General features: G+C 44.9%; 1 long non-coding RNA gene across 1 annotated transcript; it reads left to right on the top strand.

Moving 5' to 3' along the window:
* Positions 1–8,418: 8,418 nt before the first annotated feature.
* On the top strand, positions 8,419–25,769 carry LOC132513681 (uncharacterized). Its single transcript, XR_009538517.1, has 3 exons — positions 8,419–8,515; positions 22,353–22,545; positions 25,213–25,769. It is a non-coding gene; the product is annotated as an uncharacterized LOC132513681 (long non-coding RNA).
* Positions 25,770–27,093: the final 1,324 nt, after the last annotated feature.

Raw genomic sequence — 27,093 nt, 5'->3', positions numbered from 1 at the left:
GCCTCCCTTTTGCCATCTGTGAAATGCGGGGATTGGACTAGATAAGTTCCAAGACATCCTATCATCTTAGTGAATGCTCACAGATAGCTTCCTGAGGAGGGTAAGCCAGGAAAGTAATCGAATCCCCAGGTTACAAGGCAGCAAGGGGCAGAGACAGGATTCCAGCCCAGGTTAGCTGGATTCCAAAGCTCACAGAGAGGGAGATGCAAAAAAAACAAAGTCAGAAGAATCAGACCTCTGGCTGAGGGGAAGCAGCATTCATTCATTCTTTCTTTCTTTCATTTATCCATCTATTTCTTCTGCCCTTTGTTTGTTTTTATAATGAACTATTTCAGATATACAAAAAGGTCTCAAGAATAACACAACAACCCCCATTACCCATCATTCAGCTTCAGAAATAAAACAGCACAGATATAATTGGAGCTCTCTGTGTACCCTCTCAGATCCTACTCTCCTTCTTAACCCTCCCCAAGGTAGTCACTCTCCTGATTTCGATGTGTTGAAAGCTTTGCACTAATGGTATTCTGTGTAAACTTAGCCAGGTGCTTTGTCACTCCATGTGTCTGTGTTAACAATGTTGCCGAAGTTCATTCATTTTCACTGCTCTATGGTATTCCATTGTATAAATACACCACAACTTAACTTATCTGTATTCCTGATGATGAACACTTAGATAGTTTTGCACGTTTAATTCAAATGAAGGGCGCTGCTACGAACATCCTTGTGTGCGTCTCCTGGTGGACACGTGTGTGAGCATGTCACTGGGGTCTTGCTGGGTCTGAGGGTGTGTGCTCAACTTCACCCTTACAGGATGTTGCCAAGTTGCCCTATTCGTTTATATCTTCACGGGACACATGTTTACTGAGCACTTACTATGTGTCAAGCCTTGGTATGACAACAGAGCTGGAGGGGCCATCTCCTTTAAAGTGAGAAGCAGAGGGAAAGGGGTAAGTTCAGTTAGAAAAAACTCGGGGAAATGTAAGTAGTCAATTGCCAAGAATTGTGGAGAACTTTATGTGAAGAGCTTTCAGGAGGCTGGTGGCATCTTCCTTTGGTAGATGTGGCGGATGAGGAGAAAGCTTCTCCTTCCTAGCCAGCTTCCTACGGGATGCAATCAGGAGAGGTCAGGACTGGCAGGCAGCAGGCTCACATGGTGGTCCTGGTTCCACTTCAAATTCATTGTGTGATCTTGGCTAGGTTCCTTCCCCTCTCTGGGCCCAAGTTTCTCCTCAATACATGAGGTGGGGAGACAAAATGAAGCCTCTTTATTCATTTAATCTTTATTTATTTAATCTTTATTGTCTATAGTCCAAAGATCTGGGTTGGAAGAATCAATGTATCATATTACCCCCAGAGCCCTGATTTTCTCCTCTTTAACATGGGCTTGCTAATCCTTGCTGGGCCCACCTCCCAGGCCTACCAGGAATACTCTAGAAGGGTTGCATGTTATCCTTTTAAGTTCTGTTCTCCTTTAGGTGCAGTATGATCAGGAGGCAGAGGGATGGCAAAGCTGACCCCTGAATTCCCTCCTGGCTTCTAGCTTTTGGCTTCTTTACTTCTCCCATTTCTGCTGGTCCTTTTCCCCAGACCCTGCTCCCACTCCAAGTCAGCCATCTCTGCACACAAGGTATAAATATAAAAAAATAAATAAACGCAGAATGAGCCCCAGAACTGAAGCAAATTGCTAGCAAGCACTGGACGCTGATTAGCATGCATAGTGGACGTGCAGCTGGGCATATCGGAGAGAAGTGCATTTTGCTGCAGCATAGAGCCATCGGCGTGGTCCTGGCTGGGGAGGGATGCAGGGGGAGGGACACCCAGAGATGGGTTGTACTCCGGCTGCACCCAGGGAGCCCGTCAGCCTGGAGGGCCCCAGGTCTCCTCTCTCAAGCCGCTGTTTCCTACACATGCTCCCAGACCTGAGCAGGGGTTTCCCCTCAGTAAGCTAGAACCTGGGCCCAAGGGAGAGGGATGCAGAAGGTGAGGAATGCAGAGTGGAGGGTGGTTAGGGTCAGATAGGCCCAGAGTCCAGGATTGGCTGGGTGACCCTAGGCAAGTGTATTCACCATCCTAAACCTCCACTCTCCCATCTGTGAAAGGAGACAAAGAATAGTGAGGATCTTGTAGGGCTGTGATGGCCCGATGAATTAAAGAGATTGCCGAGCAGTGATAAGCACATTGCAAGGGCATAAAAGACGTGAGCCCTCTTCCTCCTCCTCTGAGCTATGGAGCAGGCTACCCCCACCAAGTGTATGGCCTGGGGGCCACACTCCAGGAAGAATAAGGAGCCAAAGGAGCATTTGGGGACAGGGGCAATCCATGGAGGGAATCCACAGATAAAGAAGGAAAAAGTAAATAAAAACAGGTGTGAAATGCTTTTCATCTTATCACTTCATTTAAACTTCTCAGCCATCCTTTCCAGGTGAGGAAATTGAGGCACAGAGAGGTTACTAACTTGCCCAAGGGCCACACAGCTAGGTAGTAGCCTGCCTGGTATTGAAGCCCAGGTGGTTTGGCTCCAGGTAGGTTTGCCTGAGAAAATACAGAACGCTTGAGTTTAATTTGAATTTCAGATAAACAACGAATACATTTTTAGTGCATACTGATACTAAAAATGACACACTTCTGCTAAAAAGTGTTTGTTGTTTGTCTGAAACTCAAACTTAACTGAGCATCCTGGTTTTTTAGTTGCTAGATCCGACGACCCTAACTCCAGCGGCTGCATTTTTAACAGTACCTTAAAAAACCTCTCCACACTCAAAGGCCTCTGCGGAAGAGGTTGACGACCTCCCCATGCCTGGGACCCCAGACTCTCTTTCCCACTCACCTGTAATTCCACACCTGGTAACTGTGCTTCTGGAAGCCCATAACCAGCCCCCCAGGAGTTATTTTAATGAAGGGAGGGTTGGATCTCAGACCTTGGTGGGGCCCTGAGCGGCCAGGGGGTCACTGAGAAGGGAGTGCCCGAGGAGCAGGTTGTCCTCCTGGGGGCCCAAATCCCAGACACCCAAGTCCCAAGTCAAGGGGTAGAACAGTGGAAATGGTGTTTGTGGTCTGGAGTGCGCAAACCTGAGCTTGGATTCTGGAATTGCCATTTGCAGTGAGGCCTGTCTTAGTTCAGGCTGCTATAAAAAAAAAATACCATAAACTAGACGGCTTAAACAACAAACACTTATTTTTCCCAGTTATGGAGGCTGGGAAGTCGAAGATCAAAGCACCAGCAGATTTGGTGTCTGGTGAGAGCTCACTTCCTGGCTTATAAATGACCATCTTCTTGCTGTGTCCTCATATGGGGGGTGCAGGTGTTGAGTGAGCAAGAGTGAGGAGAGAACAAGGTCTCAGGTCTCCATTTATAAGGGCACTGATGCCCTCATGAAGACCCCACCCTCATGACCTTATCTAAACCTAATTAGCCTCCAAAGGCCTCTCCTCCTAATACCATCACGTTAGGGGTTAGGGCTGTGAATTCTGGAGGGACACAAACATTAAGCCTATTACAGACTCTAGGCAAGCTACTTCCCCACTCTCTTTCCTCATCTATAACAACAATAGCACAGAGGTTGGTGAGGTGTAAAGGAGCTAAGGTGTAGCTAGAAACCCTCAGGATCTGGGACCTATGTTACCCATCACCTTCAGGCTGTTCCCTCCTCCTACCTACCCCTGCCGAGCACCCTCTCCCCACTGCACCACAGGCTTGTGAATTCTCTCGGAGTGGAGAGAGAGCGAGGCCAAGAAGCTGATGAGGGTCCAGCCTTCGGGGTCACTTCCTGTGCAGCTGCCATGCTTGGCATATGGAAGCACCTGCTCCCACCCTCCTCCCAGCCCCCATCCTGCCAGCCACAGCTCCTGAATAATTCACGAAAATACCAATACTCCAGCCGTCCTCTTTGAATGGCAGGGTGGGGTGTGGACAAGTGGTTTCTTACCTAAACTCTGCTCCAGCCACGGGGAAGATCAGCCTCGGGAGGAGAGGCTGGTACGGGGTGGAGAATAAGATAGGGTAGAAGAAAGGATCAAGGGGTATGGCTTTGTGTTACCACCTCCCTTAGATCCCCCTGCCTCTCCAGATGCTGTTTCTCCAACTAGGGAAACTCAGGCAAACTTGGGAAAAGCGGAGGGCTTGTGTCTCCAGCCGCTTTCTTTCTCTGAGCCTGTTTCGCCATCTATGAGGTGCAGATAAAGTCTCTATATCATAGCGTTAGTGTGAGCAGAAAAGTGAGAGGATGGATGAGAAACAGTTTTTCCAAACTAACACTGCCCTAGAGGCACAGCGTTATTACCGCTTCTGGGCCTTTGTTTCCCCATCTGTAAAAGGGAAACTAGAATGCCTGCCTTCTGGGGTTGTTTTGAGGATTAAGCAAGATGTCCTCTGGGCTCCTCAGGCTATTCCCTATGCACAGGACACCCGCTTCCCACCCTCACCCCCCCTTGCCTGCCTCAAGCCCGCTCTTTCTTCAGGATGACTCAAAGGTTCCCTCTTTGGTGAAACCTCCCCACCTACCCTGACCCTCACTGCCCTCCCAGACTGGCTTGGGCACCCCATCCCCTCGTTTATTGCACCCCTCGTCCAAGTTCTGACTCCCACATACCCTCACGGCCCATTTCCGTGTCTGTCTCCCCACTAGACACAGAGCTCCCCATCTTGCTCCTCGTCTCCCCCTGACCAGCATGGGGCCTGGCACTGAGTTTGCACTCAGTAAACGTTTGCAGAATGAGTGAAAGTGCCTCGTAAACACCGACATGCTGTCCAGATATGAGGGGTTATGAGCGGGGCATCCCTTTGAAACTCAAGATTCCTCCTATCATCAACAGCAGCAGCATCGTGGAGCTGGATTTTTCACAACTGGGCCTCTCTTCATCTTGAGCCTTTGGCCCTGGTATCTGGGCAGTGGGGCCTAGGGTGACACTGGGGCTGGCGTGCGGGGTGGGGGGCACCTGGTGGATGCCAAGCCCAGCTGGGGCAGTCTCTATGCTTGCTGCAGCCTGTCTCCTGGGCCTCTGGCCTGCTGTCCTGCCCCGCCGAGCCCACTGCATTCAGTCGCAGACACCTCATTATCGCAGGGATGCAGCCAAGCTGGAGGCAGTTCAGAGCAGAGCAGGGAGAGCGACGTGGGGTGGAGGGGATCTGGCGCTGGCGCTGGCGCTGGCGGCGGGAAAGGAGCAGTCCCGGCGAGGTTGAGGCATTTGTCTCAGTGAGACCCAGCAGGGAACCCAAGAAGCTCAGCATCTGTGCGCCAGCCTCTGGAGAAGGGCCTCCCCAGCAAGGGAAGAAATGAGCACTTGGAGGGAAGGGGTGGGGGACCCAGACACAAGCCAGCATAGGACCCAGCCATCATCCTTTCCAGCCGTCAAATGCCACCCCACCTGTGGCCACCTCTGCCACTCTGGCTGTGACTGAGGAGATGCTACTTCCTCACAGTGGCAGGCAAAAGGAAGAGGTTGGCATACAGGAGGGGCCCACACTACCCGCTCCCATCTTACTGATGGTGACACCTGCCTAGAGAGGCAAAGGGACTTGGCCAAAATTACATATGCAATTTACATTAGATGTGAGCCTGCAGTGCAGCCTGCACAGGACTAGGACCTCTGCAACCCAAGTTTTGTCCTCTTTCCACCATACTTTTCTCTCTCCAGGAGCTGCTGCCCATACTGAACCCTGCCATCTGTCCAGGAACACATGCCACCTCCCCAGATCCACAACCACACACCACACATACATAAACACACTCGCACATGACTGTAGGTAACCGACACACACGTGTGTCTCCAGGCGGGATGTTGCATTGACTTTCCAAGACGCCTTCCAAAAAGGTGACGCATGAGATGCAGATCAAGTCTAAGACACCTCGCTCATGCTTGGCACTCTGGCCCCTCACTCTTTGCCCTTGTGGCCCTTCCACCTGGAACGCTCTGTCCTTGGAATATGGTCTGGCTGGCTTCATCTCATCATGAGGGTATCAGCTCCAATGTCACTCTTCTCAGAAGCCTTCCCTGACTACACAGTCACTCCAGTCTATCACACTGTTTTATGTTCTTCAGTTTGTTGGTTGTCTTCCCCACACTCCCAAATCGAAGCTCATTAAGGGCAGAGACCATGTCTGGCTGGTTTTCTGCTACAACCCCAGCACCTAGAACAGTGCCTGGCATGTGTGTTTACACACACACACACACACACACACACACACACACACACACACACACATTAAATGAATGAATAAATGAACAACCAAACCCAGAGCAAGATTTTCCTTCCAGGAAAGAAAGATGTCCAGCTTGGACAGAGAGAATACAAGTTCAGGCCTGATCTCGAAGAGTCTCCAGGGGCTATTTCATTCATTTAATAAGTATTTATTTAGTACGAAGCACTGTTCCAGGCACTGGAGACACGGCAGGGAACAAATCAAAGACTGCTGCTTTCATGGAGCTCACATTCCAGGGAGAGCTGATAGACAATGAATAAGACAAATAAGTAAATTCTAGGGCATATTATAAGGTGATAAGTGCACTGAAGAAAAAGTGGTAAGGGGGACAGGAGTGCAGGGGGTGAGGTGGGATGGGTAGGAGAGCTCTGTGAGGAAATTTAAATAGGGTGACCATTTCAGCAGAAATCCAAAGGCACTGAGGGAGCCAGCCTGAGGAGACTGGGGCGAAGGGAAAAGCAAACACCAAACCCTGAGGTTGGAGCGTGCCTGGCATGACTGAGGGGTAGCAAGGAGGTCTGGCTGGCTGCAGCAGTGTCGCAAGGCAAGAGCAGTGGCAAAGGGGTATACTATCACAAGGCAGGGGTTTCCTCCTGTCGCTTTCCCATGCTTGGGGAGCCAAGTACCAAGGACACTGGGGCACCGAGAGATGCCTTCTAAGGAATGTCTCAAAACGCTACCTCCTCCTCCTTTCCTGAGTCTAGGGTCCTAGCCTGGGCCAGCTCCACCACGTATCTTGTTTGTCCTGCCTGTGGCACACAGGGCACTTTCACCAGCTTGGCTGAAGATAAAGAGGGCTGCTGGCAATAACCCTTATATATAGGTAGCAATCCGTGGCTTGCACTGCATCCCTTAGTCTTGCCACGCCCCCCCTCAGCCCACAGAAGCAGTTAGGGTGGTCAACATTAGCCCCATTTGACACATGAAAAATAAAACGAGGAATAAAGTGTAGTGCTAATGGCAAATGTTTCTCAAGTATGTACTTCTCGTTGAGTCTTCACCCAGGACCCTGGAGTTCCAGCCTCTTCTGACAGATGAGAAAACAGAGATTCAGAGAGGTTAAGCGAGATTTTCCAAGGTCACACAGCTAGGTCACAGCAGAGCTGGAATTGAAATCCAGATCTTTCTATCCCCATCATCTCATGCTTTCCGTGATGCCACCCAGCCTCTGAGGAAGAAGTAGGAGGTTGGGAGGTGAAGCCCAGGACATAATGCGGTCACTTATACCGAGGTGGTTCTCATTAAGCTTCGTGGTGTAAAGGAAAGAACGTGGGCTTTAGAACCAGACAGACTGAGATTAGAATCCCAGAGTTGCTGTGTGACCTTGGGCAAGTTGCTTCCCTTCTCTGAGCCTCATGTCTAAAGCCAACTGAAGGCAGACATCTGCTTTGCACAGTTGTTTTATGGATTCAGTTTGATCCCATGTGGGGAAGTGCCCCACGTGGTGCCTGGCACAGAATAGATGCCCAGTCGGGTCCTTGTTTAGAGATGAGAGTCCCAGCCGGGGTGGTGGACCTGTTGGCACCAGGCATCAGGCCTCTTTGCCCCGAGGAGCCTTCTGGGACTAGGATGATGGCAATGCCATTGTCTGCAGGTGCAACTCTTAACTTGGAACCCAGAAAAAAAAGGAGAGCAGGGGCCTGGTGGTCTAGGTCTAGCTCCTCTCCCTGTAACTCTCTCTCCCCGCTTTCCCTCTTGTGGGGCCAGCAGAGAAAACAGCTCCCCTCTTCCCAGCCACTCCACCCCTCCCCCACCCGAGGATCCCCAGGGAAGGCTCAGGGCTGTTTAATGGGGTGGAGCTGTCTTTAATCTGTTCCATAAATGTTTTCTTGATTCTCATTAGAAACCATAATGTCCTATTAATATGCTGATAAGATTTCATTTGGGGCTAAGGAAGGAAGAGTAGCTGGGATGATGTGGGGTGGGGGTGGTGTGCAGGGCTTCACCCTGGGGATCCCAGGGGAGAGGAGCAGAGCAGAACTCACCCTGTCGCCCCCCAGTCCTTGGGAAACCAGGAAGACTCAGTGCCAGGCCCCGTCCATCGTTCCCTCCGCACAGGCACCCAGGGATCTGAGTCAGCTGCCACTGGGACCAGCACACGCACACACACTCCTCCACACCCCACCCCTGAATACCACCACAGGGCCTCACCCCGGTGACCAAGGTGAGTCACCAAAGCCTACGCTCATTTCTCATGCATTCCTACCGCTGGCATCCACGCTGAACGCACTGGGATCTGCACCAAGTTAGGCCTCCAAGTCTACAGACTTCAGTGAGATACAGCGGGGAACTTTCAGACCATGGAGAGAAGCAAGGTATGTAAAGTGGCCAGCACGGAGCCGGCCCTCATAAATTGTGGCTATGAAGACAGGTCCTGTCCTTGTGCGGCTCCTAGTCCAATGGGTGAGGGAGGCAGATGGGTGAGCAACTAAAATCCAGTGCTGTGATAAAGGAGGAGTTTGGGTATAACAAAGAAGGGAGGGGCAGGCTGGGCGCGTGGGTGCCGCTCCATAGGTGTTCACAGATGCGGCCGCCGCGCCAGGCCTTCATGCCTCCCCACATCTCAGCCTGCCAAAGTCCTGCCACCCTTCAAGACCAGCTCCCCAGTTCTCCTATCTGCCCCTGTGATCTCCCCCAGTGAGCCTGGATTCAGAGGCACTGGCATCTGTGTGCTGTTCCCTGGAGCAAGGCTGTGAGCTCCAGCTGATAATTCAAATGACATTCACAGACAGGCATCTGCACACTCACCCGGGCCACCTCTCCAACCTCCATGGACCAGTGGGTGCTTGACTCCCTACCCAGCAAGAGCCCTGGCCCCTCACTTCTTTCAAACTGCCTTGGCTGCTGCCGGCTGCTGGCTCACACCCCCGACTCGTGGTTTCTTACAGTCATTCAGATCGGGACCCCTGAATCAGCCAGCTTTGAGTGCCTGGGTTGGCCAAATGGCCCCATTTTGCAGGGCTGCCTGTCTCACCCTCCACTCACAGCTACCTTACCGCTGGGAGGAACCTTGACCTGAGCTGCTCCCATTCCCTTCCACCTTTGCCAACAAAACTCACGTTCGTGGCTCTTTGGCCTCTGACACCAACTGGAGCACATTTGCACAGCACTTCACAGTTTGCAACCAACCCAGCCTTCTGTCAGTCACTTAGGCTCTGAACTTCTCAGGGCCAATCAGTCATCCATTCCTGTCTCCACCAAGTAGAAAGAGCAACTGTTCAGGTCCTGGCCCCTCTCCGTCACTTATTTGCTGGGAGGCCTTAGGTAAGTTGCTTCAGCTTTCTGTGCCCCAGTTTCTGTAAAATGGGAACAATAATATTATGGACATCACAGAGTTCTTGTGTGGATTCAAGGAGACAATGCATATAAAACACTTAGGACAATGCCTAGCACACAGTAAGTGCCCAATAACTGCCAGTGGTGATTCCCCAGCTTTCTCAGAGGTTTACACAGGCTATCTCCTAGCCCATGCTGCTGCTGCCCCACCTCCAGGCTTTTCCCCGGGCCCCATTTCATCTCATTCCCACTGTTCAAATTCTGTCTTTGGAACCAGACAGACCTGGTTTTACTTTTTGTGCCAGTGAGTATTTCTCTGAGCCTCAGTTTCTTTATCTGTAAACTGGGACTGTGGATCCCCACCTCAACAGGTTGATGTGAGGATCAAATGAGATGGGGGCCATCGAAGTGCTTGTCACATTTAAGGATTTATCTTGCCACATCCATAGAGCTCAGTATGAGGCTAGTTTGGCTTGGGCCCAAGGGTGGGGTGGGTACAAAGGGAAGAGAATGGCTGGGAAAACTAATACAGATGCCAAAGAGGCCCTAGCAAGGGTAGCGAAACTCAGCAAGACAGTGCCTGAAGGGCACAGCAAGCTTAGGCATGACACAGGCAGTGGGCACTGACAAGAGTGCTGATTTGATTCTGGGCCCAGCAGAAGCCACAACATGAAGTCTTGCAGAAATCTGGTCATTCTCAGTGGGACCCAGATATGTTTCCTGAAGGACTCAAACCTACAAGGAGGATATGAAGGAGAGACACTGGCTGAGAAGAGATTCCTCTGGGTGGCAGTGGGGAGGCAGAGGTTGAGGATACTGACAGCACTCTCTACCCAGAAAGAAGTGAGGTGGTGGTCTGGGGGTCAAGGGCCAAAGGACTTTCAAAAACCAATCCCTCTTTGTGACTAAGACCTGCCTGAAGAATTTTCTGGTCCCTGGTCTCTCCCTGGATGGACCTGTGTGGGTCCTCCCTGGATGGTGCTTGGGACATGGCAAGGCCTGAGACTGGAGGTGGGGAAATCAGGGAACCAGAGTCGGTTTGATGTGAGATATGCCTGAGCTTCAGCCTCCTGGATGCTGTAGCAGCAGAGCGAGGGCAGACCTGGGCACTAGATGGCCTTGGGTACGGGAGGGTTGCTCCAGGAGCATACAGGCAGCTGCGAGGCCGAGGTCCAGGCCTGGAAGCCAGGGGCCAGCCCACCTCAAGCCAGTCATCAGGGTTCTCCAAAGCTCAACTGGTCTCTAAGGAGCTGCTCTGATCAGGGAGTCATCAGTCTAGAACATTTATTAAGCACCAGACACTGGGGCTGGGAAAACAGAGGTGAATCCTTGCTTTCCAAGACTTTGCATCTCTAAGCTGAGGTAATGGGGCACAGGCAGGGTGAGGCATGGAGATGGGGGTAGAGATTTATCTCAGCTCTGACACTGCTTTGCATAATACAGACTTTCCCCTCTCTGAGCCTCAGCATCCTTGTCTGTACCCTGAGAGAAGGTGGGGGAATCAATGCTTTATAAGGGCATATGAGTCTGAAATGGTGAAGCGGGCTCAGCGGTCATGAGAGGGGATGAATAGAGCCCGGGGTTTCAGAGCAGACTCCTGAAAGGTGTCCTGTCCTTCAGGCTCCCTGGCCTTCCCCCATCTCCCAGGGAGGCCCTGCAGGCTGGACTACAGGGGCTGAGACCATATGCAAACCCCCCTTCTAGCCTTCCCTGCTGTGTAGTGTGGTATGTCCAGACATCTGCTTGCCCACCAGGCCTGAAGCACTTAGGTTTCGGCGCACAGAGGAGCAGCCATGGAGAACTGATGTGGCTTTTTCCCTTCTAGGCCCCAGACCCTCTCTGGTGACCATAGGAGGCCAATTAGCAGAGAACAAAATGCTTCCTGCCCTGGGCCCTCACCTTCAACTGTCTGCATCTGCTCAAAGCTTAATGGTCATTTGATCTGCCTCTGGGGGAACAGAGGATGGGACTTCCGTGGACTGCCTGGCTCCAGGCAGCAGCCTGGGTCCTGAGGGAGGCGGGGGAGGAGGAGCAAGGTGCCTGTGGCTGCTGGGGAAGCCCGAGATGGCAGCAATACAGTTCACTTGGGGCCAAGGGCCAGTGTCTGGAGCTGCTCCTGCTGCCTAGCTGGGAACTGATGCTCCCCAGGGTCTCCTCTGAACCTGTGCAAGGCCCTAGCTGGGCCCAAGATGGTGGTGGGTGTAGCTGGTGGTGGGGGCGACAATGAGCCCTTAGGGCATCTTGGTTTAGGAAGCTGCCGAGGCCTGGACTTCTGAGGGACCCAGCCCTATGCTCTTGCAGGTGGGATGTGGTTAAAAGCCTCCATCCCACGCTTTCCAGGCTGGTCTGGAAAACTGGTTTGTCTGCCCGTGTGCTGTGGGGAAAATGCTCAGCTAGAAGGGAGAGAAGCATAGTTCTGGTCGGGGCCCTGCCACTGATGGGCTGCTTAGTGGTTTCTCCATCCCTGGGCCTCATTTTCCTCATCTGTCAAGCAAGAATCACTGCCCACCTTACAGAGTCAGCTGACACTGCTTGGAAAAGTGTCCTCAGAGAGCTCAGGTGAGTGGGAAGGCTAGAGGGGGGGAACAGGGGGAAGGGGGAAGAGAAGCTGAGTCTGGAAAAGTGAAATCACTTCCTTAAGAGGGGTACCCACTATGATGTCTCTCTCCCACCTCAATTTGAAACCCCGCCCTGACACTTATTGGCTGTGTGGTCTTGGGTAAGTCTCCCGACCCTTCCGTACCTTAGTAAACCAGGCCTTAAATCAACCCTACTTACTAACCCTTGAGATAACGTGTATAAACGAGGTAAGTTTTGTAAAGCACCCAGCTAGGGTGAGGGAAGGGAGGGAGGAAGCACTGTTACGAGGAGGAAACGCCTGCAGGAGTCCTTAAGCACAGCTGCCACCAGCTACCAGCCCCAGACTCCACCCCCATGAATAATGAACTGATATCGATCCCCTGGTTGGGAAATTCCCTGTGACCTGTGATAAAAATACACCCAGTCTGCAAGCCTCCAACTTGACTGGTTTGCACCAGCCAGAGCTGAGCTCATCTGCACACCCCTGCCCAGCCCGCAGCCCCCAGAGGGAGAGCTCAGTTGGACAGGGCATCAGAGACCAAGCGCCAGCTGGTGCCCACCGTCTCCTCCACTCCATGGCCAGGGACAAAGGGATCAAAGGAACAGGCTGGTCCATGGCAGGAGCCCCTGTAGCCAGGCCCCTGGAAGAGGGGATAGAGCACAGACCTGGATTTCAATCCAGCCTCCACCACTTCCTGCAAGTGCCTCAGTTTTGCCGGCTGTAAACTGGAGATGGTAATTCCTTCCTCACAGAATTAGTCCTAGATTCAAACAAGTTGAGGTATGCAAAGTACCCAGTGCAGTGCCTGCCAAGAAGAGATGCTCAATAAATAGCAGCTCAGGCCTTGCCATTCTCCCTCCTGTTGCCTTATCCTTGCTGTGAAACTCAGGACTGTTTCACAGAAGAATGAAACTGAGTGACTAGTTTTTTTCTAATGAGACTCTTATTGAGATATAATTCACAAACCATAAAATTCACCAATTTAGACTGCACAATTCAGTGGTTTTTAGGAAATTCACAGAGTCGTGTGACTATCACCATTATCTAATTTTAGAGCATTTTCATCAACCCCAAAAGAAATCCTATACCCAATTCCCATCTTCCCCACCCCATGCCTCTGACAACCACTAATTTACTCCCTATCTCTATGGATTTACCTTTTCTGGAAATTTCATACAAATGGAATCATAGACTACGTGGCATTTGTGTCTGGTCTCTTCCACTTAGCATAATGTTTTCAAACTTCATCCATGCTGTAGCATGAAACTGTACTTTGTTCCTTTTCACAGCTGAGTAATGTTCCATCATATGGATAAACCACATTTTGTTTATCCATTCATCAGTTGATGACATTTGGGTTTTTTCCACTTTTTGGCTATTATGAATAATGTTGTTATGAAGCTTCATGTACAAGTTTCTGTGTGGACATATGTTTTCATTTTTCTTGGGTATATATATATATATATATATATATATATATACACACACACATATATATATATGAGTGACGTTGTTGGATCATATAGTAATTCTATGTTTAATTTTTTGAGGAACTTCCAAATAGTTTTCTAAAGCAGTTGCCCCATTTTATATTTCTACTAGCAGTGTATGATGGTTCCAATTTCTCCACATCCTTGCCAACGCTTGTTGTTAATTGTCTTTTTCGTTATAGCAATTGCAGTGTGTATGAACTGGTATCTCATTGTGGTTTTGATTTCTCTGATGTCTAATGATGTTGAGCATCTTTTCATGTGTTCTTGGCCAGTGGTATATCTGCCCTGAGAAATGATCTATTCAGATCATTTCCCAAGTTTTTAATTGGATTGTTTGTCTTTTTATTTTTGAGTTATAAGAGTTCTTTATTCCAAGTATAAATCCTTTATCAGATATATGGTTGGCAAATATTTTCTCCCATCTGGTGATGTGTATTTGTCTTTTTTGTTTTCTTGATGGTGTCCTTTGAAGCACAAAAGTTTTTAATTTTGATAAGGTCCAACTTGTCTATTCTTTCTTTTTCACCTGTATTTTTGGTCTCATGTCTAAGAAACCATAAGAACCTAATCCAAAGTCACTGTTTTCTTCTAAGAGTTTTATACTTTTAGCTCTTACATCTAATACGTTTTGAATTAATTTTTTAATATGGTATGAGGTAAGGGTCCAACTTTATTATTTTGCCAGTTTTCCCACTACTATTTGTTGAAAAGACTATTCTTGTCCCCACTGAACTGTCTTGGCACTCTTGTTGAAAATCAATTGATTGTACACGCAAGAGTTTATTTCTGGACTCACAATTCTATTCCATTTGTCTCAATATCTATCCTTCTGTCAGTATCACACAGTCTTGATTAATGTAGCTTTGTAGTGAGTTTCAAAATCGAGGAAGAGTGCTCCGATTTTGTTCTTCCCTTTCAAGTTTGTTTTGACTATTCTGGATTCGTTGTAATTTCACATGAATTTTAGGATCTGCTTATCCATTTCTAAAAACAAAAGCTGGTTATTTTATAAGGATTGCACTGAATCTATAGATCAATTTGGAGCTCAATGCCATCTTAATATTAAGCCTTCCAATACATGAACATGTCATGTCTTTCCATTTATCTAGGTCTTCTTCCATTTATTTGAGCAATCTTTTATAGTTTTCAATGTATAGGACTTGTACTTCACTCATTAAATATATTCCTAGTTGTTTTTTATTCTTTTTGATGCTACTGTAAATGGAACTATTTTCTTAATTTCTTTTTCGGATAGTGCATTGCTGGTGTGTAGAAATACAATTAATTTTTATATATTGATTTTGTATCTTGCAACCTTGCTGAACTTGGTTATTAGTTCTAATAGTGTTGTGTGTGTGTGTGTGTGTGTGTGTGTATTCCTTGGGATTTTCTCTATAAAAGTCATACCATCTGTGAATAGAGATAATTTTACCTCTTTCCAGTCTGGATGCCTTTATGAATATTTATTTCTTGCCTAATTGCCCTGGTTAGAACCTCCAATACAATGTTTAACAGAAGTGGTAAAAACAGATATCCTTGTCTTGTTTCTGATCTTAGGGCAAAGCATCTAGTCTTTTACCATGAAGTATGATGTTGGCTGTGGGTTTTTGGTAGATGTCCTTGATCAGATTGAGGAAGTCTCCTTCTATTCCTAGTTTGTTTAGTGTTTTATCATGAAAGCTTGTTGGATTTTGTCGAAAAGCTATTTCTGTGTCCAATGAGATGATTGCATTTCATTTGTCCTTTATTCTATTAACATAGTGTACATTGACTCATTTTTGGATGTTAAGGCAATCTTGAATTCCTGGGATAAATCCCACTTTGTCTTGGTATATAAATCTTTTTATAAGTTGTTGGATTTTGTTACTAGTATTTTGTTGAGTATTTTGGAGTCTATATGCATTGGACTGTAGTTTTCTTGTGATGGTTTTGGTTTTGGAATCAAGGTAATACTGACGTCATAGAATGAGTTGGGAAGTGTTCCCTATTAATCTTTTTTGGGGAAGAGATTGTGAAGAATTAGTATTATGTTTTCTTTATGTTTGATAGAATTCACTAGCAAAGTCATCTGAGTCTGAGCTTTTCTCTATGGGATTTTAAAAAATTACTAGCTCAGTCTCTTGTTATAGTCTATTCAAAAAATTTTAATTTCTCTCACATAAGTTTCAGCAGTTTCCCTCTAGAAATGTGTCCCTTTCATCTAGTTTATTTAATTTTTTGGCATGCGGTTTTTCATAATATTCCTTCATATAGTCCTTCTTATTTTTGTAAGGATGGTAGTCATGTCCTGCTTTCATTTCTCATTTTAGTAATTTGAGTCTTCTCTCTCTTTTTCTTCCTCAGCCTAGTTAATAGTTTGTCAATTCTGTTGATATTTTCAAAAAAACAACTTTAAATTTTGTTTATTCTCTCTATTGTTTTTCTATTCTTTATTTGATTCATTTCTGCTCTAATCTTTATTATTTCCCACCTTCTCCTGCTTGAGGTATAGTTAGCTCTTCTTTGTCTAGTTTTTTAAGGTGAAAGATTAGGTTATTATTGTATTTGAAATCTTTCTTCTTTTCTAATATGAGCACTTACAACTATAAATATTCCTCTAAGTATTGCTTTAGGTGCATCCCATACATTTTGGTATGTTGTGTTTCTGTTTTCATTCATCTCAAAGCATTTTCTTATTTCTCTTGTAGTCTTTCTTTGACCCATTGATTATTTAGGAGTGTGTTAATTTCTACACATTTGTGAATTTCCCAAACTTCCTCGTTTTATTGATTTTTAATTTATTTTCATTTTGAGTGGAGAACATACTTTGTATTATTTCAATTATTTTAAACTTATTGAGGCTTGTTTTATAATCTAATATATGATCTACCATGGAGAATGTTCCATGTGCACTTGAGAAGAGTATGCATATAGCTGTTGTTGAGTGGAGTGTTCTATAACTGTCTATTAGGCTGGTTAATAGTGTTGTTCAAGTCATGTACATTTTTATTGATCTGCCTAGTTGTTCTATCTAATATTGAAAGTGGGGTATTGAAGTCTTCAAAAATTATTGTTGAATTGTTTATTTCTTCCCTCAATTCTGTTGGTGTTTGCTTCATGTAATTTGGAGCTGTTTTATTAGGTGCATATACATTTATATTTTTTATACCTTCCTGATGAATTGACCCTTTTATCATTATAAAACATAATTTTTTTAGTAACAACTTGTCTTAAAGTGTATTTTGTTGATATTAGTATAGCTACTTCAGCTATCTTTTGGTTGCTGTTTGCATGATATGTCTTTTTCCATCCTTTTATTTTCAACAAATTTGTGACTTTAAATCTAATATATGCCTCTTTTAGACAATATATAGTTGATCATGGATTTGCAAAATCCATTTTGCCAATCTCTATCTTTTGATTGAGGCATTTAATTCACTTACATTTAATGCAATTACTGATATGATTGGAATCATACCTGCCATTTGCTATTAGTTCTCTATACGTTTTGTGTCTTTTTTGTTCCTCTATTCCTCCATTACTGCCTTCTTTTGTGTTACTTAGATATTTTAGTGTACGATTTTTATTCTCTTGTCATGTATTTTACCATGTATTTTTGAGATTTTTTTTTTTTTAGTAGTTGTCCTGGAGATTACAATTAAGATCTTAATTTAAAGCATTCTAGTCTGGATTAATGCTAACTTAATATCAATAGTATACAAACTTTGCTCCCACATAGTCATTCCCTCCTCCCTCCTTTGTGCTGTTATTGTAATATAAATTTCAATTTTATACATTATAAGCCCATTAACACAATTTTATTGTTACCTTATGCCATTGTCTTTTTAAAATATTTTACATAATTTATTTTTCTGTTCACGCTTATAACTCCATTCCACATCCCCATCCCTCAGGAGTATATTCTAATTTAATGTATTTTTATGTTTGTATGTGTGTGGGGTTTTTGTTGTACCATTGTCTTTTAAGTCAGAAGAAAAGCATTACAAATGAAAATGCAATCGTATTGTCATTTATATACCTATGTAGTTACCTTTAATAGTACTCTTGATTTCTTTCTGTGGATTCAAGTTACCATGTAGAGTCCTTTCATTTCAGCCTGAAGAACTCCCTTTAATATTTCTTGTAGGGAAGGTCTGGTGCTGAAATATCAGTAGGTAGGTCTAGTAATGGAATATCAGTTTGTTTGTTTTTTAAAACTTGGAATGCCTTAATTTCTCATTAATTTTCAAGGATAGTTTTGCTGGACAGAGAATTCTTGCTTGGCAATCTTTTTCTTTCAGCAGTTTGATTAGTCATTCCACTGTCTTTCAGCCTCTGTGGTTTCTGATGCGAAGTTAGCTTCTCATAATCTCATCAGTCTTATTACTGACCACTTGTATGTGATTTTTCTCTTACTGCTTTCAAGTTTCTCTCTTTGTCTTTGACTTTTATCAATTGACATGTCTAGGTGTGGATCTCATTGCATTTATCCTATCTAAAGTTCATTGAGCTTCTTGAATATGTAGACGGGTGTTGTATTTTTTTAACCAAATTTGGGACTTTGGATTATTATTTCTCTTCTGCTTTCTTTCTCTCTTCTCCTTCAGGGACTACCATTATGCATGTGTTGATACACTTGATGATGTCACATGTGTCTTTGAGGCTCTGTTCATTTTGCTTCATTTTTTAAAAAATTTTTTTAGTCTTCAGACTGGAAAATCTCAGTTTAAGTTTGCTGATTCTTTCCTCTGTCAGCTCAAATCAGCTGTTGACCCCCTCTAGTGAATTTTTCATTTCAGTTACTGTACTTTTCAAGTTGAGAATTTCTATTTGGCTCTTGTGTGTGTGTGTGTGTGTGTGTGTGCGCGCGCGCGCGTGTATGTGTTAAAATATACATAACATAAAAATCACAATTTTACCCATCTTTTTTGGTAGCAAGTATAAATTTATTATACATATCTTTATTAAAATTTGGTTTTATTGTGGTAAAATATACATAACATAAAACTTACCATTATAACCATTTTAAGTGTACATATTATTGGCATTAAGTACATTCACATTGTTGTGCAGCCATCACTACCATTTATCTCCAGAAAACAATAACTCTCCATTCCTCCCTCTCTTCAGATCCTGGTAACCACCATTCTACTTTCTGTCTCTATGAATTTGATTACACTAGGTATCTCACATAAGTTGAATCATACAACATTTATCTTTTTCTGTCTGGCTTATTTCATTTAGCATAATGTCTTCAGGGTTTATCCATGCTACAGTATTTGTCAGAATTTCCTTCCTTTCTAAGGCTGAATAATATTCCATTGTACATACATTTTGTTCATCCCTTCATCCATTGATGGACATTTGGGTTGTTTCCATCATTTGACTATTGTGAATAATACCGCTATGAACATAGGTGTACGAGTATCTGTTCAAGTCCCAGCTTTCAATTATTTTTGGTATATACCCATAAATGGAATTGCTGGATCATATAGTAATTCTATTTTTTTTTTCTCTTACTGCTTTCCACAGCAGCTGCACCATTTTACATTCCCACCAGCAGTGCACAAGAGTTCTGATTTCTCCTCATCTTGGCCAATACTTATTATTTTCTGTTTTGTGATTTTTTTGGTTTTGGTTTTAAAAAAAAATAACCATCCTAATGGTTGTAATGTCTGAAGTAATGTCTGTGGTTTTGATTTGCATTTCCCGAATGATTAATGATATTGAACATCTTTTCATGTGCTTATTGACCATTTGTATATCTTCTTTGCAGAAATGTCAATTCCTTTGTCCATTTTTGAATTGGGTTGTTTGTTTTGTTGTTGTTGTTGTTGGGTTTTAGGAGTTCTTTATATACTCTGGATATTAATCTCTTATCAGCTATGTGATTTGCAAATATTTTTCCTATTCTATAGGTTGTCTTTTCATTCTGTTGATAGTATCCTTTGATGTACAAAAGTCTTTAATTTTGAAGTCCAATTTGTCTATTTTTCCTTTGTTGCCTGTGCTTTTGATGTCAATCCAATGCCATTAAGATTTCCTCCCATGTTTTCTTCTAAGAGTTTTAGAGTTTTAGCTCTTATTTTTTGGTCTTTGATCAATTTTGAGTTAATTTTTTATATGGTGTTAGGTAAGGGTCCAATTTCATTCTTTCACACATGGATATCCAGTTTTCCTGGCACCATTTCTTGAAAAGACTGTCTTTTCCCTACTGAATGGTTTTAGCATCTTTGTCAAAAATCATTTGGCCATATACACTAGGGTTTATTTCTGGGCTCTCTATTCTATTCCATTAGTCTATATGTCTGTCCTTATGCCAGTATTCCACTGTTTTGGTTACTATAGCTTTGTAGTAAGGTATGAAATCAGGAAGTGTAAGTACTCTGAATTTGTTCTTCTTTTTCAAGAGTATTTTGGCTATTTGAGCTCCCTGAACTTGCAATGAACTTTAAGATGCTTTTCCTATTTCTGAAAAAAACAAAACAAAACAAACAAACAGAAAACCACTGTTGGGATTTTGACGGAGATTGCATTGAATCTGTAGATCTCTTAGGGTAAATATTGTCATCTTAAGAATATTAAGTCTTTCAATCCATGAACATGGGATATCTTTCACTTTACATGTCTTCTTTCATTTATTTCAGCAACATTTTGTAGTTTTCGGTGTATGAGAATTTTGCTTCCTTGCTTAAGTTTATTCCCAAGTATTTTATCCTTTTTGATGCTATTGTTAATGGAATTGTTCCCTAAATTTCCTTTTTGGATTGTTCATTGTTAATGTATAGACACACAATTGATTTGTTGTTGTTGTTGATTTTGTATCCTGCAATTTCGCTGAATTTATTTATTAGTTCTAACAACTTTTTGTGGAATCTTTAGGGTTTTCTACATATAAGATCATGTCATCTGCAAACAGAAATAATTTGACTTCTTCCTTTTCAGTTTGGATGCCCTTTAATTCTTTAGGCATGATTTCCTCCAGTTTTTAAGAAACATACTCCTATATTAACCTTATATTCTGCAACCTTGTTATAATCGCTTATTAGTTCCAGGAGTCTTTGTTGATTCTTTAGGATTTTCTATGTGGACAATTATATCACCTGTGAACAAAGACTTTTTATTTCTTCCTTGCCAATATGTATACTTTTTTTGGTCTATAGCATTAGCTAAGTCTTCCAGTACAATGTTGAATGGGAGTGGTGAGAGCAGACATCCTTGCCTGTTCCTGATGTTAGGGGGAAAGCATCTAGTTTCTCATCATTAATTATGATGTTAGCTGTAAGTTTTTTGTAGATGTTCTTTATCAAGAGAGTTTTTATCATTAATTGATCAAGTGCTTTTTCTGCATCTGTTGATATGATCATATAATTTTTCTTCTTTAGCCTGTTGCTGTGATAGATTACATTAACTGATTTTTTAAAAAAATATTTGTTTATTTATTTGGCTGTGTCAGGTCTTAGTTGTGACACGAGATCTTAGTTGTGGCATGTGGGATCTTTCGTTATGGCATGTGGGCTCTCTAGTTGTGGCACGCAGGCTCTAGAGCACACATGCTTAGTTGCCCTGCGGCATGTGGGATCTTAGTTCCCCGACCAGGGATTGAACCTGTGTCCCCTCCATTGGAAGGCAGATTCTTAACCACTGGACCCCCAGGGAAGTCTTTACATTAACTGATTTTTGAGGAGCATATTTTGTAATAGCTGATTTAAAGTCTTTGCCTGGTAAGTCCAACCTCTTCTTCAGGGACAGTTTCTTTTGGCTACTTTTCCTGTGTATGGGCAATACATTTTTTCTTTGTATGTATCATAATTTTTTGTAGAAAACTTGACATTTCAATACTATAATGTGGCAACTCTGGAAATCAGTTTCTCCCCTCTCCTCAGGGTTTGGTTTTGTTACTGATTGTTTTAGTTGTTGTTGTTTGCCTATTTAGTGACTTTTCCTAACTAATTCTGTAAAGTACATTTTCTGTCATATGTGGCTCCTGAAGTGAATGCTTGGTTAGCTTAGTGGTCACTAATGACTGAACAGAAATTTCCTTAAATACTTTGAATGAGTGATCATCAACCCTTTGATGAGAGGCTGTGTGTGTGTGTTTGTGCGTGTGTGCATGTGCGTGTGTGTGTCGGGTTACTCCTTCAATGCTCTAGCAGTTTGCAATTCTGCCTTTGCCATCACTTTCTACCTCCACCAAGCCCCAATGTCAGCCAGACGTGAAAAAGTAGGGCCTTTTCAGGTGTATTTGGTGCATGCACACAGCCCTGCAAATGCAAGTGGCCTCCTAGATCTTCAGGAATATGACATGTCAGAGCATTTCAAAGCCCCCTATTAACTTCTCATTCCCCAGATCTTCCTTTTAAGTTTTTTGACCAGATAGTCTCTTCTTTCCCCCAATTGGTACTGCTGCTGTGGTATTAAACAATTGTTACTGGTTGTTTTCAATAAATGCTCTAGGGGTAGGATCTTTCCCACTGAGTGGACTCTGAGCCAGGTCAAATAAAAACTCTGTGAATGATACTTTTCCAAGGAGCTGCTAAACAGGTCAAGTAGTGACAATTCTCTAGGAATTGGGCTTTTTGAGGATCTTCAAACCTGGTATGCTCCCTCTGGGTGTTGCTGGACTACTGGTTTTCCAGGCTACTATAGAGCTTGGGAGAAAGAGATGGGAATAGGACAAGTCCAAACCTCACAAATCTCACTCTTCTTACCAAGAATCAGCAGTTTTTTTTTTTTTTTCAAATAATGCTCCTCATATCATTGCAAACTTTTGGTTACTTTCCAAGGTTCTGGAAAAGTTGATTTTAACCATTTGTTCTGGAGTTCTTACTGCTTTTAAGGAGTAGCAGATTTTTGGAGGCCCTTACCCCACCATTCCTGATGTCCTGCTCTGAATGACTCTGGATAGACAGACGTCTGTGAACGAAGCAACAGCATGCGCAAAAGATGGAGATATGAAAGTTCATAACTTATTTAAGACTAGCAAGTGACCCTGAGTGACTGGACCATATGGAAGGTGAGGAGGAAGTATATTATTCACAGCATTCTTCATGTTGCATGTAACTCAAATCCAACTGACATAGGCATCAGGTTTTTAAAAGAAGGATATTAATCAGCTCACAAAGTTGATAAGGTCATGGGTAGGTCTAGCTTCAGGCACAGCTGGATCTGGAGACTCATGCAGTCATTAAGACTCAGTCTTGTGCTCTTGTTCTCTCAGTTCTGCTCTCTTGTGGTTACTAGATGGTGGCCAACAGGTCCAAGTTAACACCCTCAAACTCCAAATTCAATGTAAAGAGAAATGATCTCTTCCCAACAATTCTTTCAAAAGTCCCAGAACTAAGTTTCTAAATTAATTGTGCCCACCTGTAAACTAATTTCTATGCCAAGGGACATGGAGCGAGGTCTGAATCACGTGCTCTTCCCTTGAGCCAAGAGTGGAGTCAGCCTCTAACTGAACCACAGAGACTGAGAATGGGAGTGAGGTAGTTCCTTAAGGAATATATAGATTATCTTACCAGAAGCTGGATAATTTACTGTATAGCACAAGGAACAGGGAACTATATTCAATATCTTTTTTTTTTTTTTTTTTTTGCGGTACATGGGCCTCTCACTGTTGTGGCCTCTCCCGTTGTGGAGCACAGGCTCCGGACACACAGGATCAGCAGCCATGGCTCACGGGCCCAGTCGCTCCATGGCATGTGGGATCTTCCCGGACCGGGGCATGAACCCGTGTCCCCTGCATCGACAGGCGGACTCTCAACCACTGCGCCACCAGGGAAGCCCTTCAATATCTTATAATAACTATAATGGAAAAGAATCTGAAAAAGAAAAAAATACATATATATATAACTGAATCACTTTCCTGTATATCTGAAACATTGTAAATCAACTTTATTTCAATAAAAAATAATTTAAAAGTTTTAAAAAGAAGTTGGATAATAAGGGCTAATCAAGAAAAAACAGTAAACATACTCCTTAGGAGGAGTGGTAGAAGCTGAAACTAGGAGACTCTAGAGAGAGCTTGCCATCTCTGGCATCCCCCCACAGCCCTGACAAACCACTCAACAAACATTAGTTGAGGATGTGCTTTGTGCCAGGGTCTGTGCTATGTACTGGGATACCAACCCTCATGGAGGTTCTAGTATAGTGTTAGACACTCTCAACCTACAGCAAGTCTCCTGCTGAGACTTTCCTAAGAAAGTCCTAAGACATCATTTTGTCCAAATCTTTAATTATTGGTACTCAGCAAATCATTGACAGAGCTGAACCAAAGACCAGGTTGGCCTCTTTGTACTACAGACATGGACCACCTTCATTCTTCAACTTGTCTTTCCAAGCCACCTCTGGGAGCCTTCCCAGAGTCTCCCTACCCCTGCTGGTACCTCCAACAGAATACTAACTGCTCCTGGATTGACTCTAATTAACCCTTTATTTAGGCTCAATGTTGAATTCTTTCCCTTGCTGTCTTGTCTTCTGTCCAGACCCAATATGTCTGCCTCCTGTCTCTACACTATTGGGTATCACATTCCACCTTCTCTTGCTAACCATTAAGGCTCATTTGCAAGTAGCCACTTTTACATGGGACCCTCTGTGGGCAGCCCAGAGGCAACTCTCAGGTATAGTATGAATCAAAGGGTGTTGATCACACCCCACTCTGGGGAGCATGGAAATCCCTCTGATCCCCAGTCTCAGGGGAACTCCCTGATGGGCAGAGCTGTCACTCTTCCCTCTCCTGACCTAACCAACGAGAAGAGATGTAAAGAAGAGGCCACAGAATCACCCTGGGTGTTACCTGAGTAAACTGTCTCTGTCCTCCTCAGGACCTGGATCTCTCCAGGCCCATCCATCAGTGAGGTCATCTGTGCATGCTCTGCAGCAGGGCAGGGCAGCTCTGGCCCTTTCTTTTATTGATTGATTTCATTGAGCTCTATGAAGCAGCAATTTTTTTCTGTTTACCCAAATGCTTTATTCCCAGCATTTAAACCAATGCCTGGTACATATAAGGAGCTTATTAAATATTTGTTGAATAAATAAATGAATGGATAGTCCTGACTAATCAGAATTTTAGGCAGTGTTCTAGTCATACAAAATCAGAACCAGGAAGTTACTTAGACCACTTCATCTAACTGCCCACTCTCATTTGACAGGTGGGAGACTGAGGCTCAGAGAGGGAAAAGGACTTGCCCAAAGTCACAGAGGGGATTAGTTTAGTCAGAAATCAGTACTTTAACCCATAGAATCAGGGAACCTTCCATGGGCTGTTTTCTTGGTACCTATTGTCTCCTACAAGGAAGCACACAGCTGAGCCTCTCCCCTCACCACCATCATCCCCTGCCCTGCCCATCTGTCTACCTCAACTTCCCACTCTGCATCTCGTGGGGTTGGGGTTGGGGTCTGACCCTGAGGCAGTGTTGCTTCAGCTCCATGGGGGCTCCCTTAGGAGTACCCTGCCCTGTGACTCTTTCTTGGAGGTGGAGGACCAGCTATGGTTGAGGGGAACTATGACCAACTGTGGAAATGAGGAGAAGGGAGTGGTCATGTGGGGTGAGGGGAATAGGGTGGTGATGAGTAGCGGGTATTGACAGCCTACTTCATCCTAGGCATCACACTAGGTATCTCATATTCTCTCACTTATCCTTAACACTTTGAATAAGTAAGTATTCTTTTCCTCATTTTGCAGATAGGAAGCTGGAACTTAGAGAAGACGAGTGACTCGCCTAAGGTCACATAGCCAGTAAGCAGCAGAGCAAGGATTCAGATCCAGGACTGTTGGCCACTAGAGTCTGGAGTCTTTCTTTTATGTTGTCTCCAACCATCTCTCAGGAGACTCCAATTCTAGACTGGGTCCCAGTCAGGGGCTCAGAGCTGAAAGCCCCTTTTTCAGACCCTTATGTACATACCCTGCGGGAGCAGCAGGTCTGGACCAGGCCATGGTAGGCATGGAACTCCAGCAGGAATGTCAGCGGACTCCTGTACTGCCTGACCCAGGGCATCCTTTCTCTCTGTCCCAGGCCTGTAGAGCTGGGCTTATTTTCAGGGCTGGATGAGTGGATTTTTCCCAATGGAGTGTGGATAGTCCACAGTTGGGCCAAATGGAGGCCCCTCCCTCCCATAGGAGAAAAGGGGAAAGGGGGAAGGGGAGCAGAGCAGCCTTCCAGAAGGGATAGCTTTGCTGAGTTTCAGCCTAATATCCTGGAGCTATTCCTAGGTAGATTGTGGTCAGTGGAATTATGCTTTTATCAGGCTGCTGGGAGTTTCAATAAAATCTTTATGGCCTGGAAAGTTCTCTTTATGGAAATCAGATTATTGAGGTGCCTGCTGGGGGGAGGGCTTCACCAGCCTGCCTTGCTCCCCACTGCCTCCCTCCTCCCCTTCAGAACAGCTCCCCCACTCAGCTCCTTTCCTCCCCTCCCCACAAGCCCCCAGCTCCCAGGGACATTTGAGCTCCTCACACCGAGAAATGAAGAGGGCTTCGGCAGGTAGAGGGGCACTGAGAGGGCGCATCAAAGGTGCTAGTGGGACTGCAAAATTAATGCTGCAAAATAGCCCACTCCCATTCTCCCACTGTCACCCCCGTTGAAGAGCCCTGGTTTTGCCATTTCTGGGTCAATCTTCCTCTGCTCTTGGCTCCCTCTGTTGGCAGACCCAAGATTCTGGGCCTTAGCACACAGCCTAGCCACTCCCCCCATGCCCCCCCATCCCCAGCCCTGCCCATCTGTCTAGAGAGCCTTCCTGCCCGGCACCTTGTGAGGCCTGAGTTTGGGTTGAACCCCAAGGCAGTGTTGCTCCAGCTCTAGGGGAGCTTTCTTGAGAGTGCCCTGCCCTGTGGCTCTTTCTTGGGGGTGGAGGAGCAACTATAGTTAAGGCCCCCCCCCCACTCCACCCCACAAACTGCCTGCTTGGGGAGGACCTGCCCTAGGAGGTTTTCCTTGTGGCTTTCTAGGAGGTTTTAATTTAGCAAAAGGAAAGTGGTTTGGGCCAAATGGTCTCTTTCAGGGCTAGAGTCTTTAAAAAGCCCTCTGAAATGTGGTGCTTTTGCCTACCGAAGCTCTCTCACTGCCTGCATCCCAGCATCCTCCCTGGGAGATCTTCCATTAAGTTTCTAATTCAAGAGGCATCCTGTCCTCCGAGGAATGATTGAAGGACCTGGAAAAGAGAAGACTGAAGGGGCCAGAGGCTTTCTGTTCAGCCCTTTGACGGGCTGTCATGGGACAGAGGAAGCCGATGTGTTCTGTGTGGTTCCAGCAGTAGGGCTAAACCATGCCCCTGTTGGTATTTTTACCCTATTATCATCTGGAATCATCCAAACAACAATATGAGGTAAGGAGTATTGTCCCCAGTTTACAGATGAGGAAACTAAGACCCAGGTCCACACAGCTAGGAAAGGGCGGGGCTGCCTTTCAAAGCCAGGTCATCTGACATCAAATCTAGCATTCTCCACATCCTGACCAATGGACAGAGGCAACAAGTAGGCAGCATTGAGTTCTGCATAGGCGGCCCTTTGGAGCCACCCCAGCCAGCAGCCCCAACGCCACCCATGCACCGATTTCAGCAACTGCCT

The sequence above is a fragment of the Lagenorhynchus albirostris genome, chromosome X (genome assembly GCF_949774975.1).
Source record: "Lagenorhynchus albirostris chromosome X, mLagAlb1.1, whole genome shotgun sequence".
NCBI lineage: Eukaryota > Metazoa > Chordata > Mammalia > Artiodactyla > Delphinidae > Lagenorhynchus > Lagenorhynchus albirostris.
This window is presented reverse-complemented; position numbering and strand designations above follow the sequence as displayed.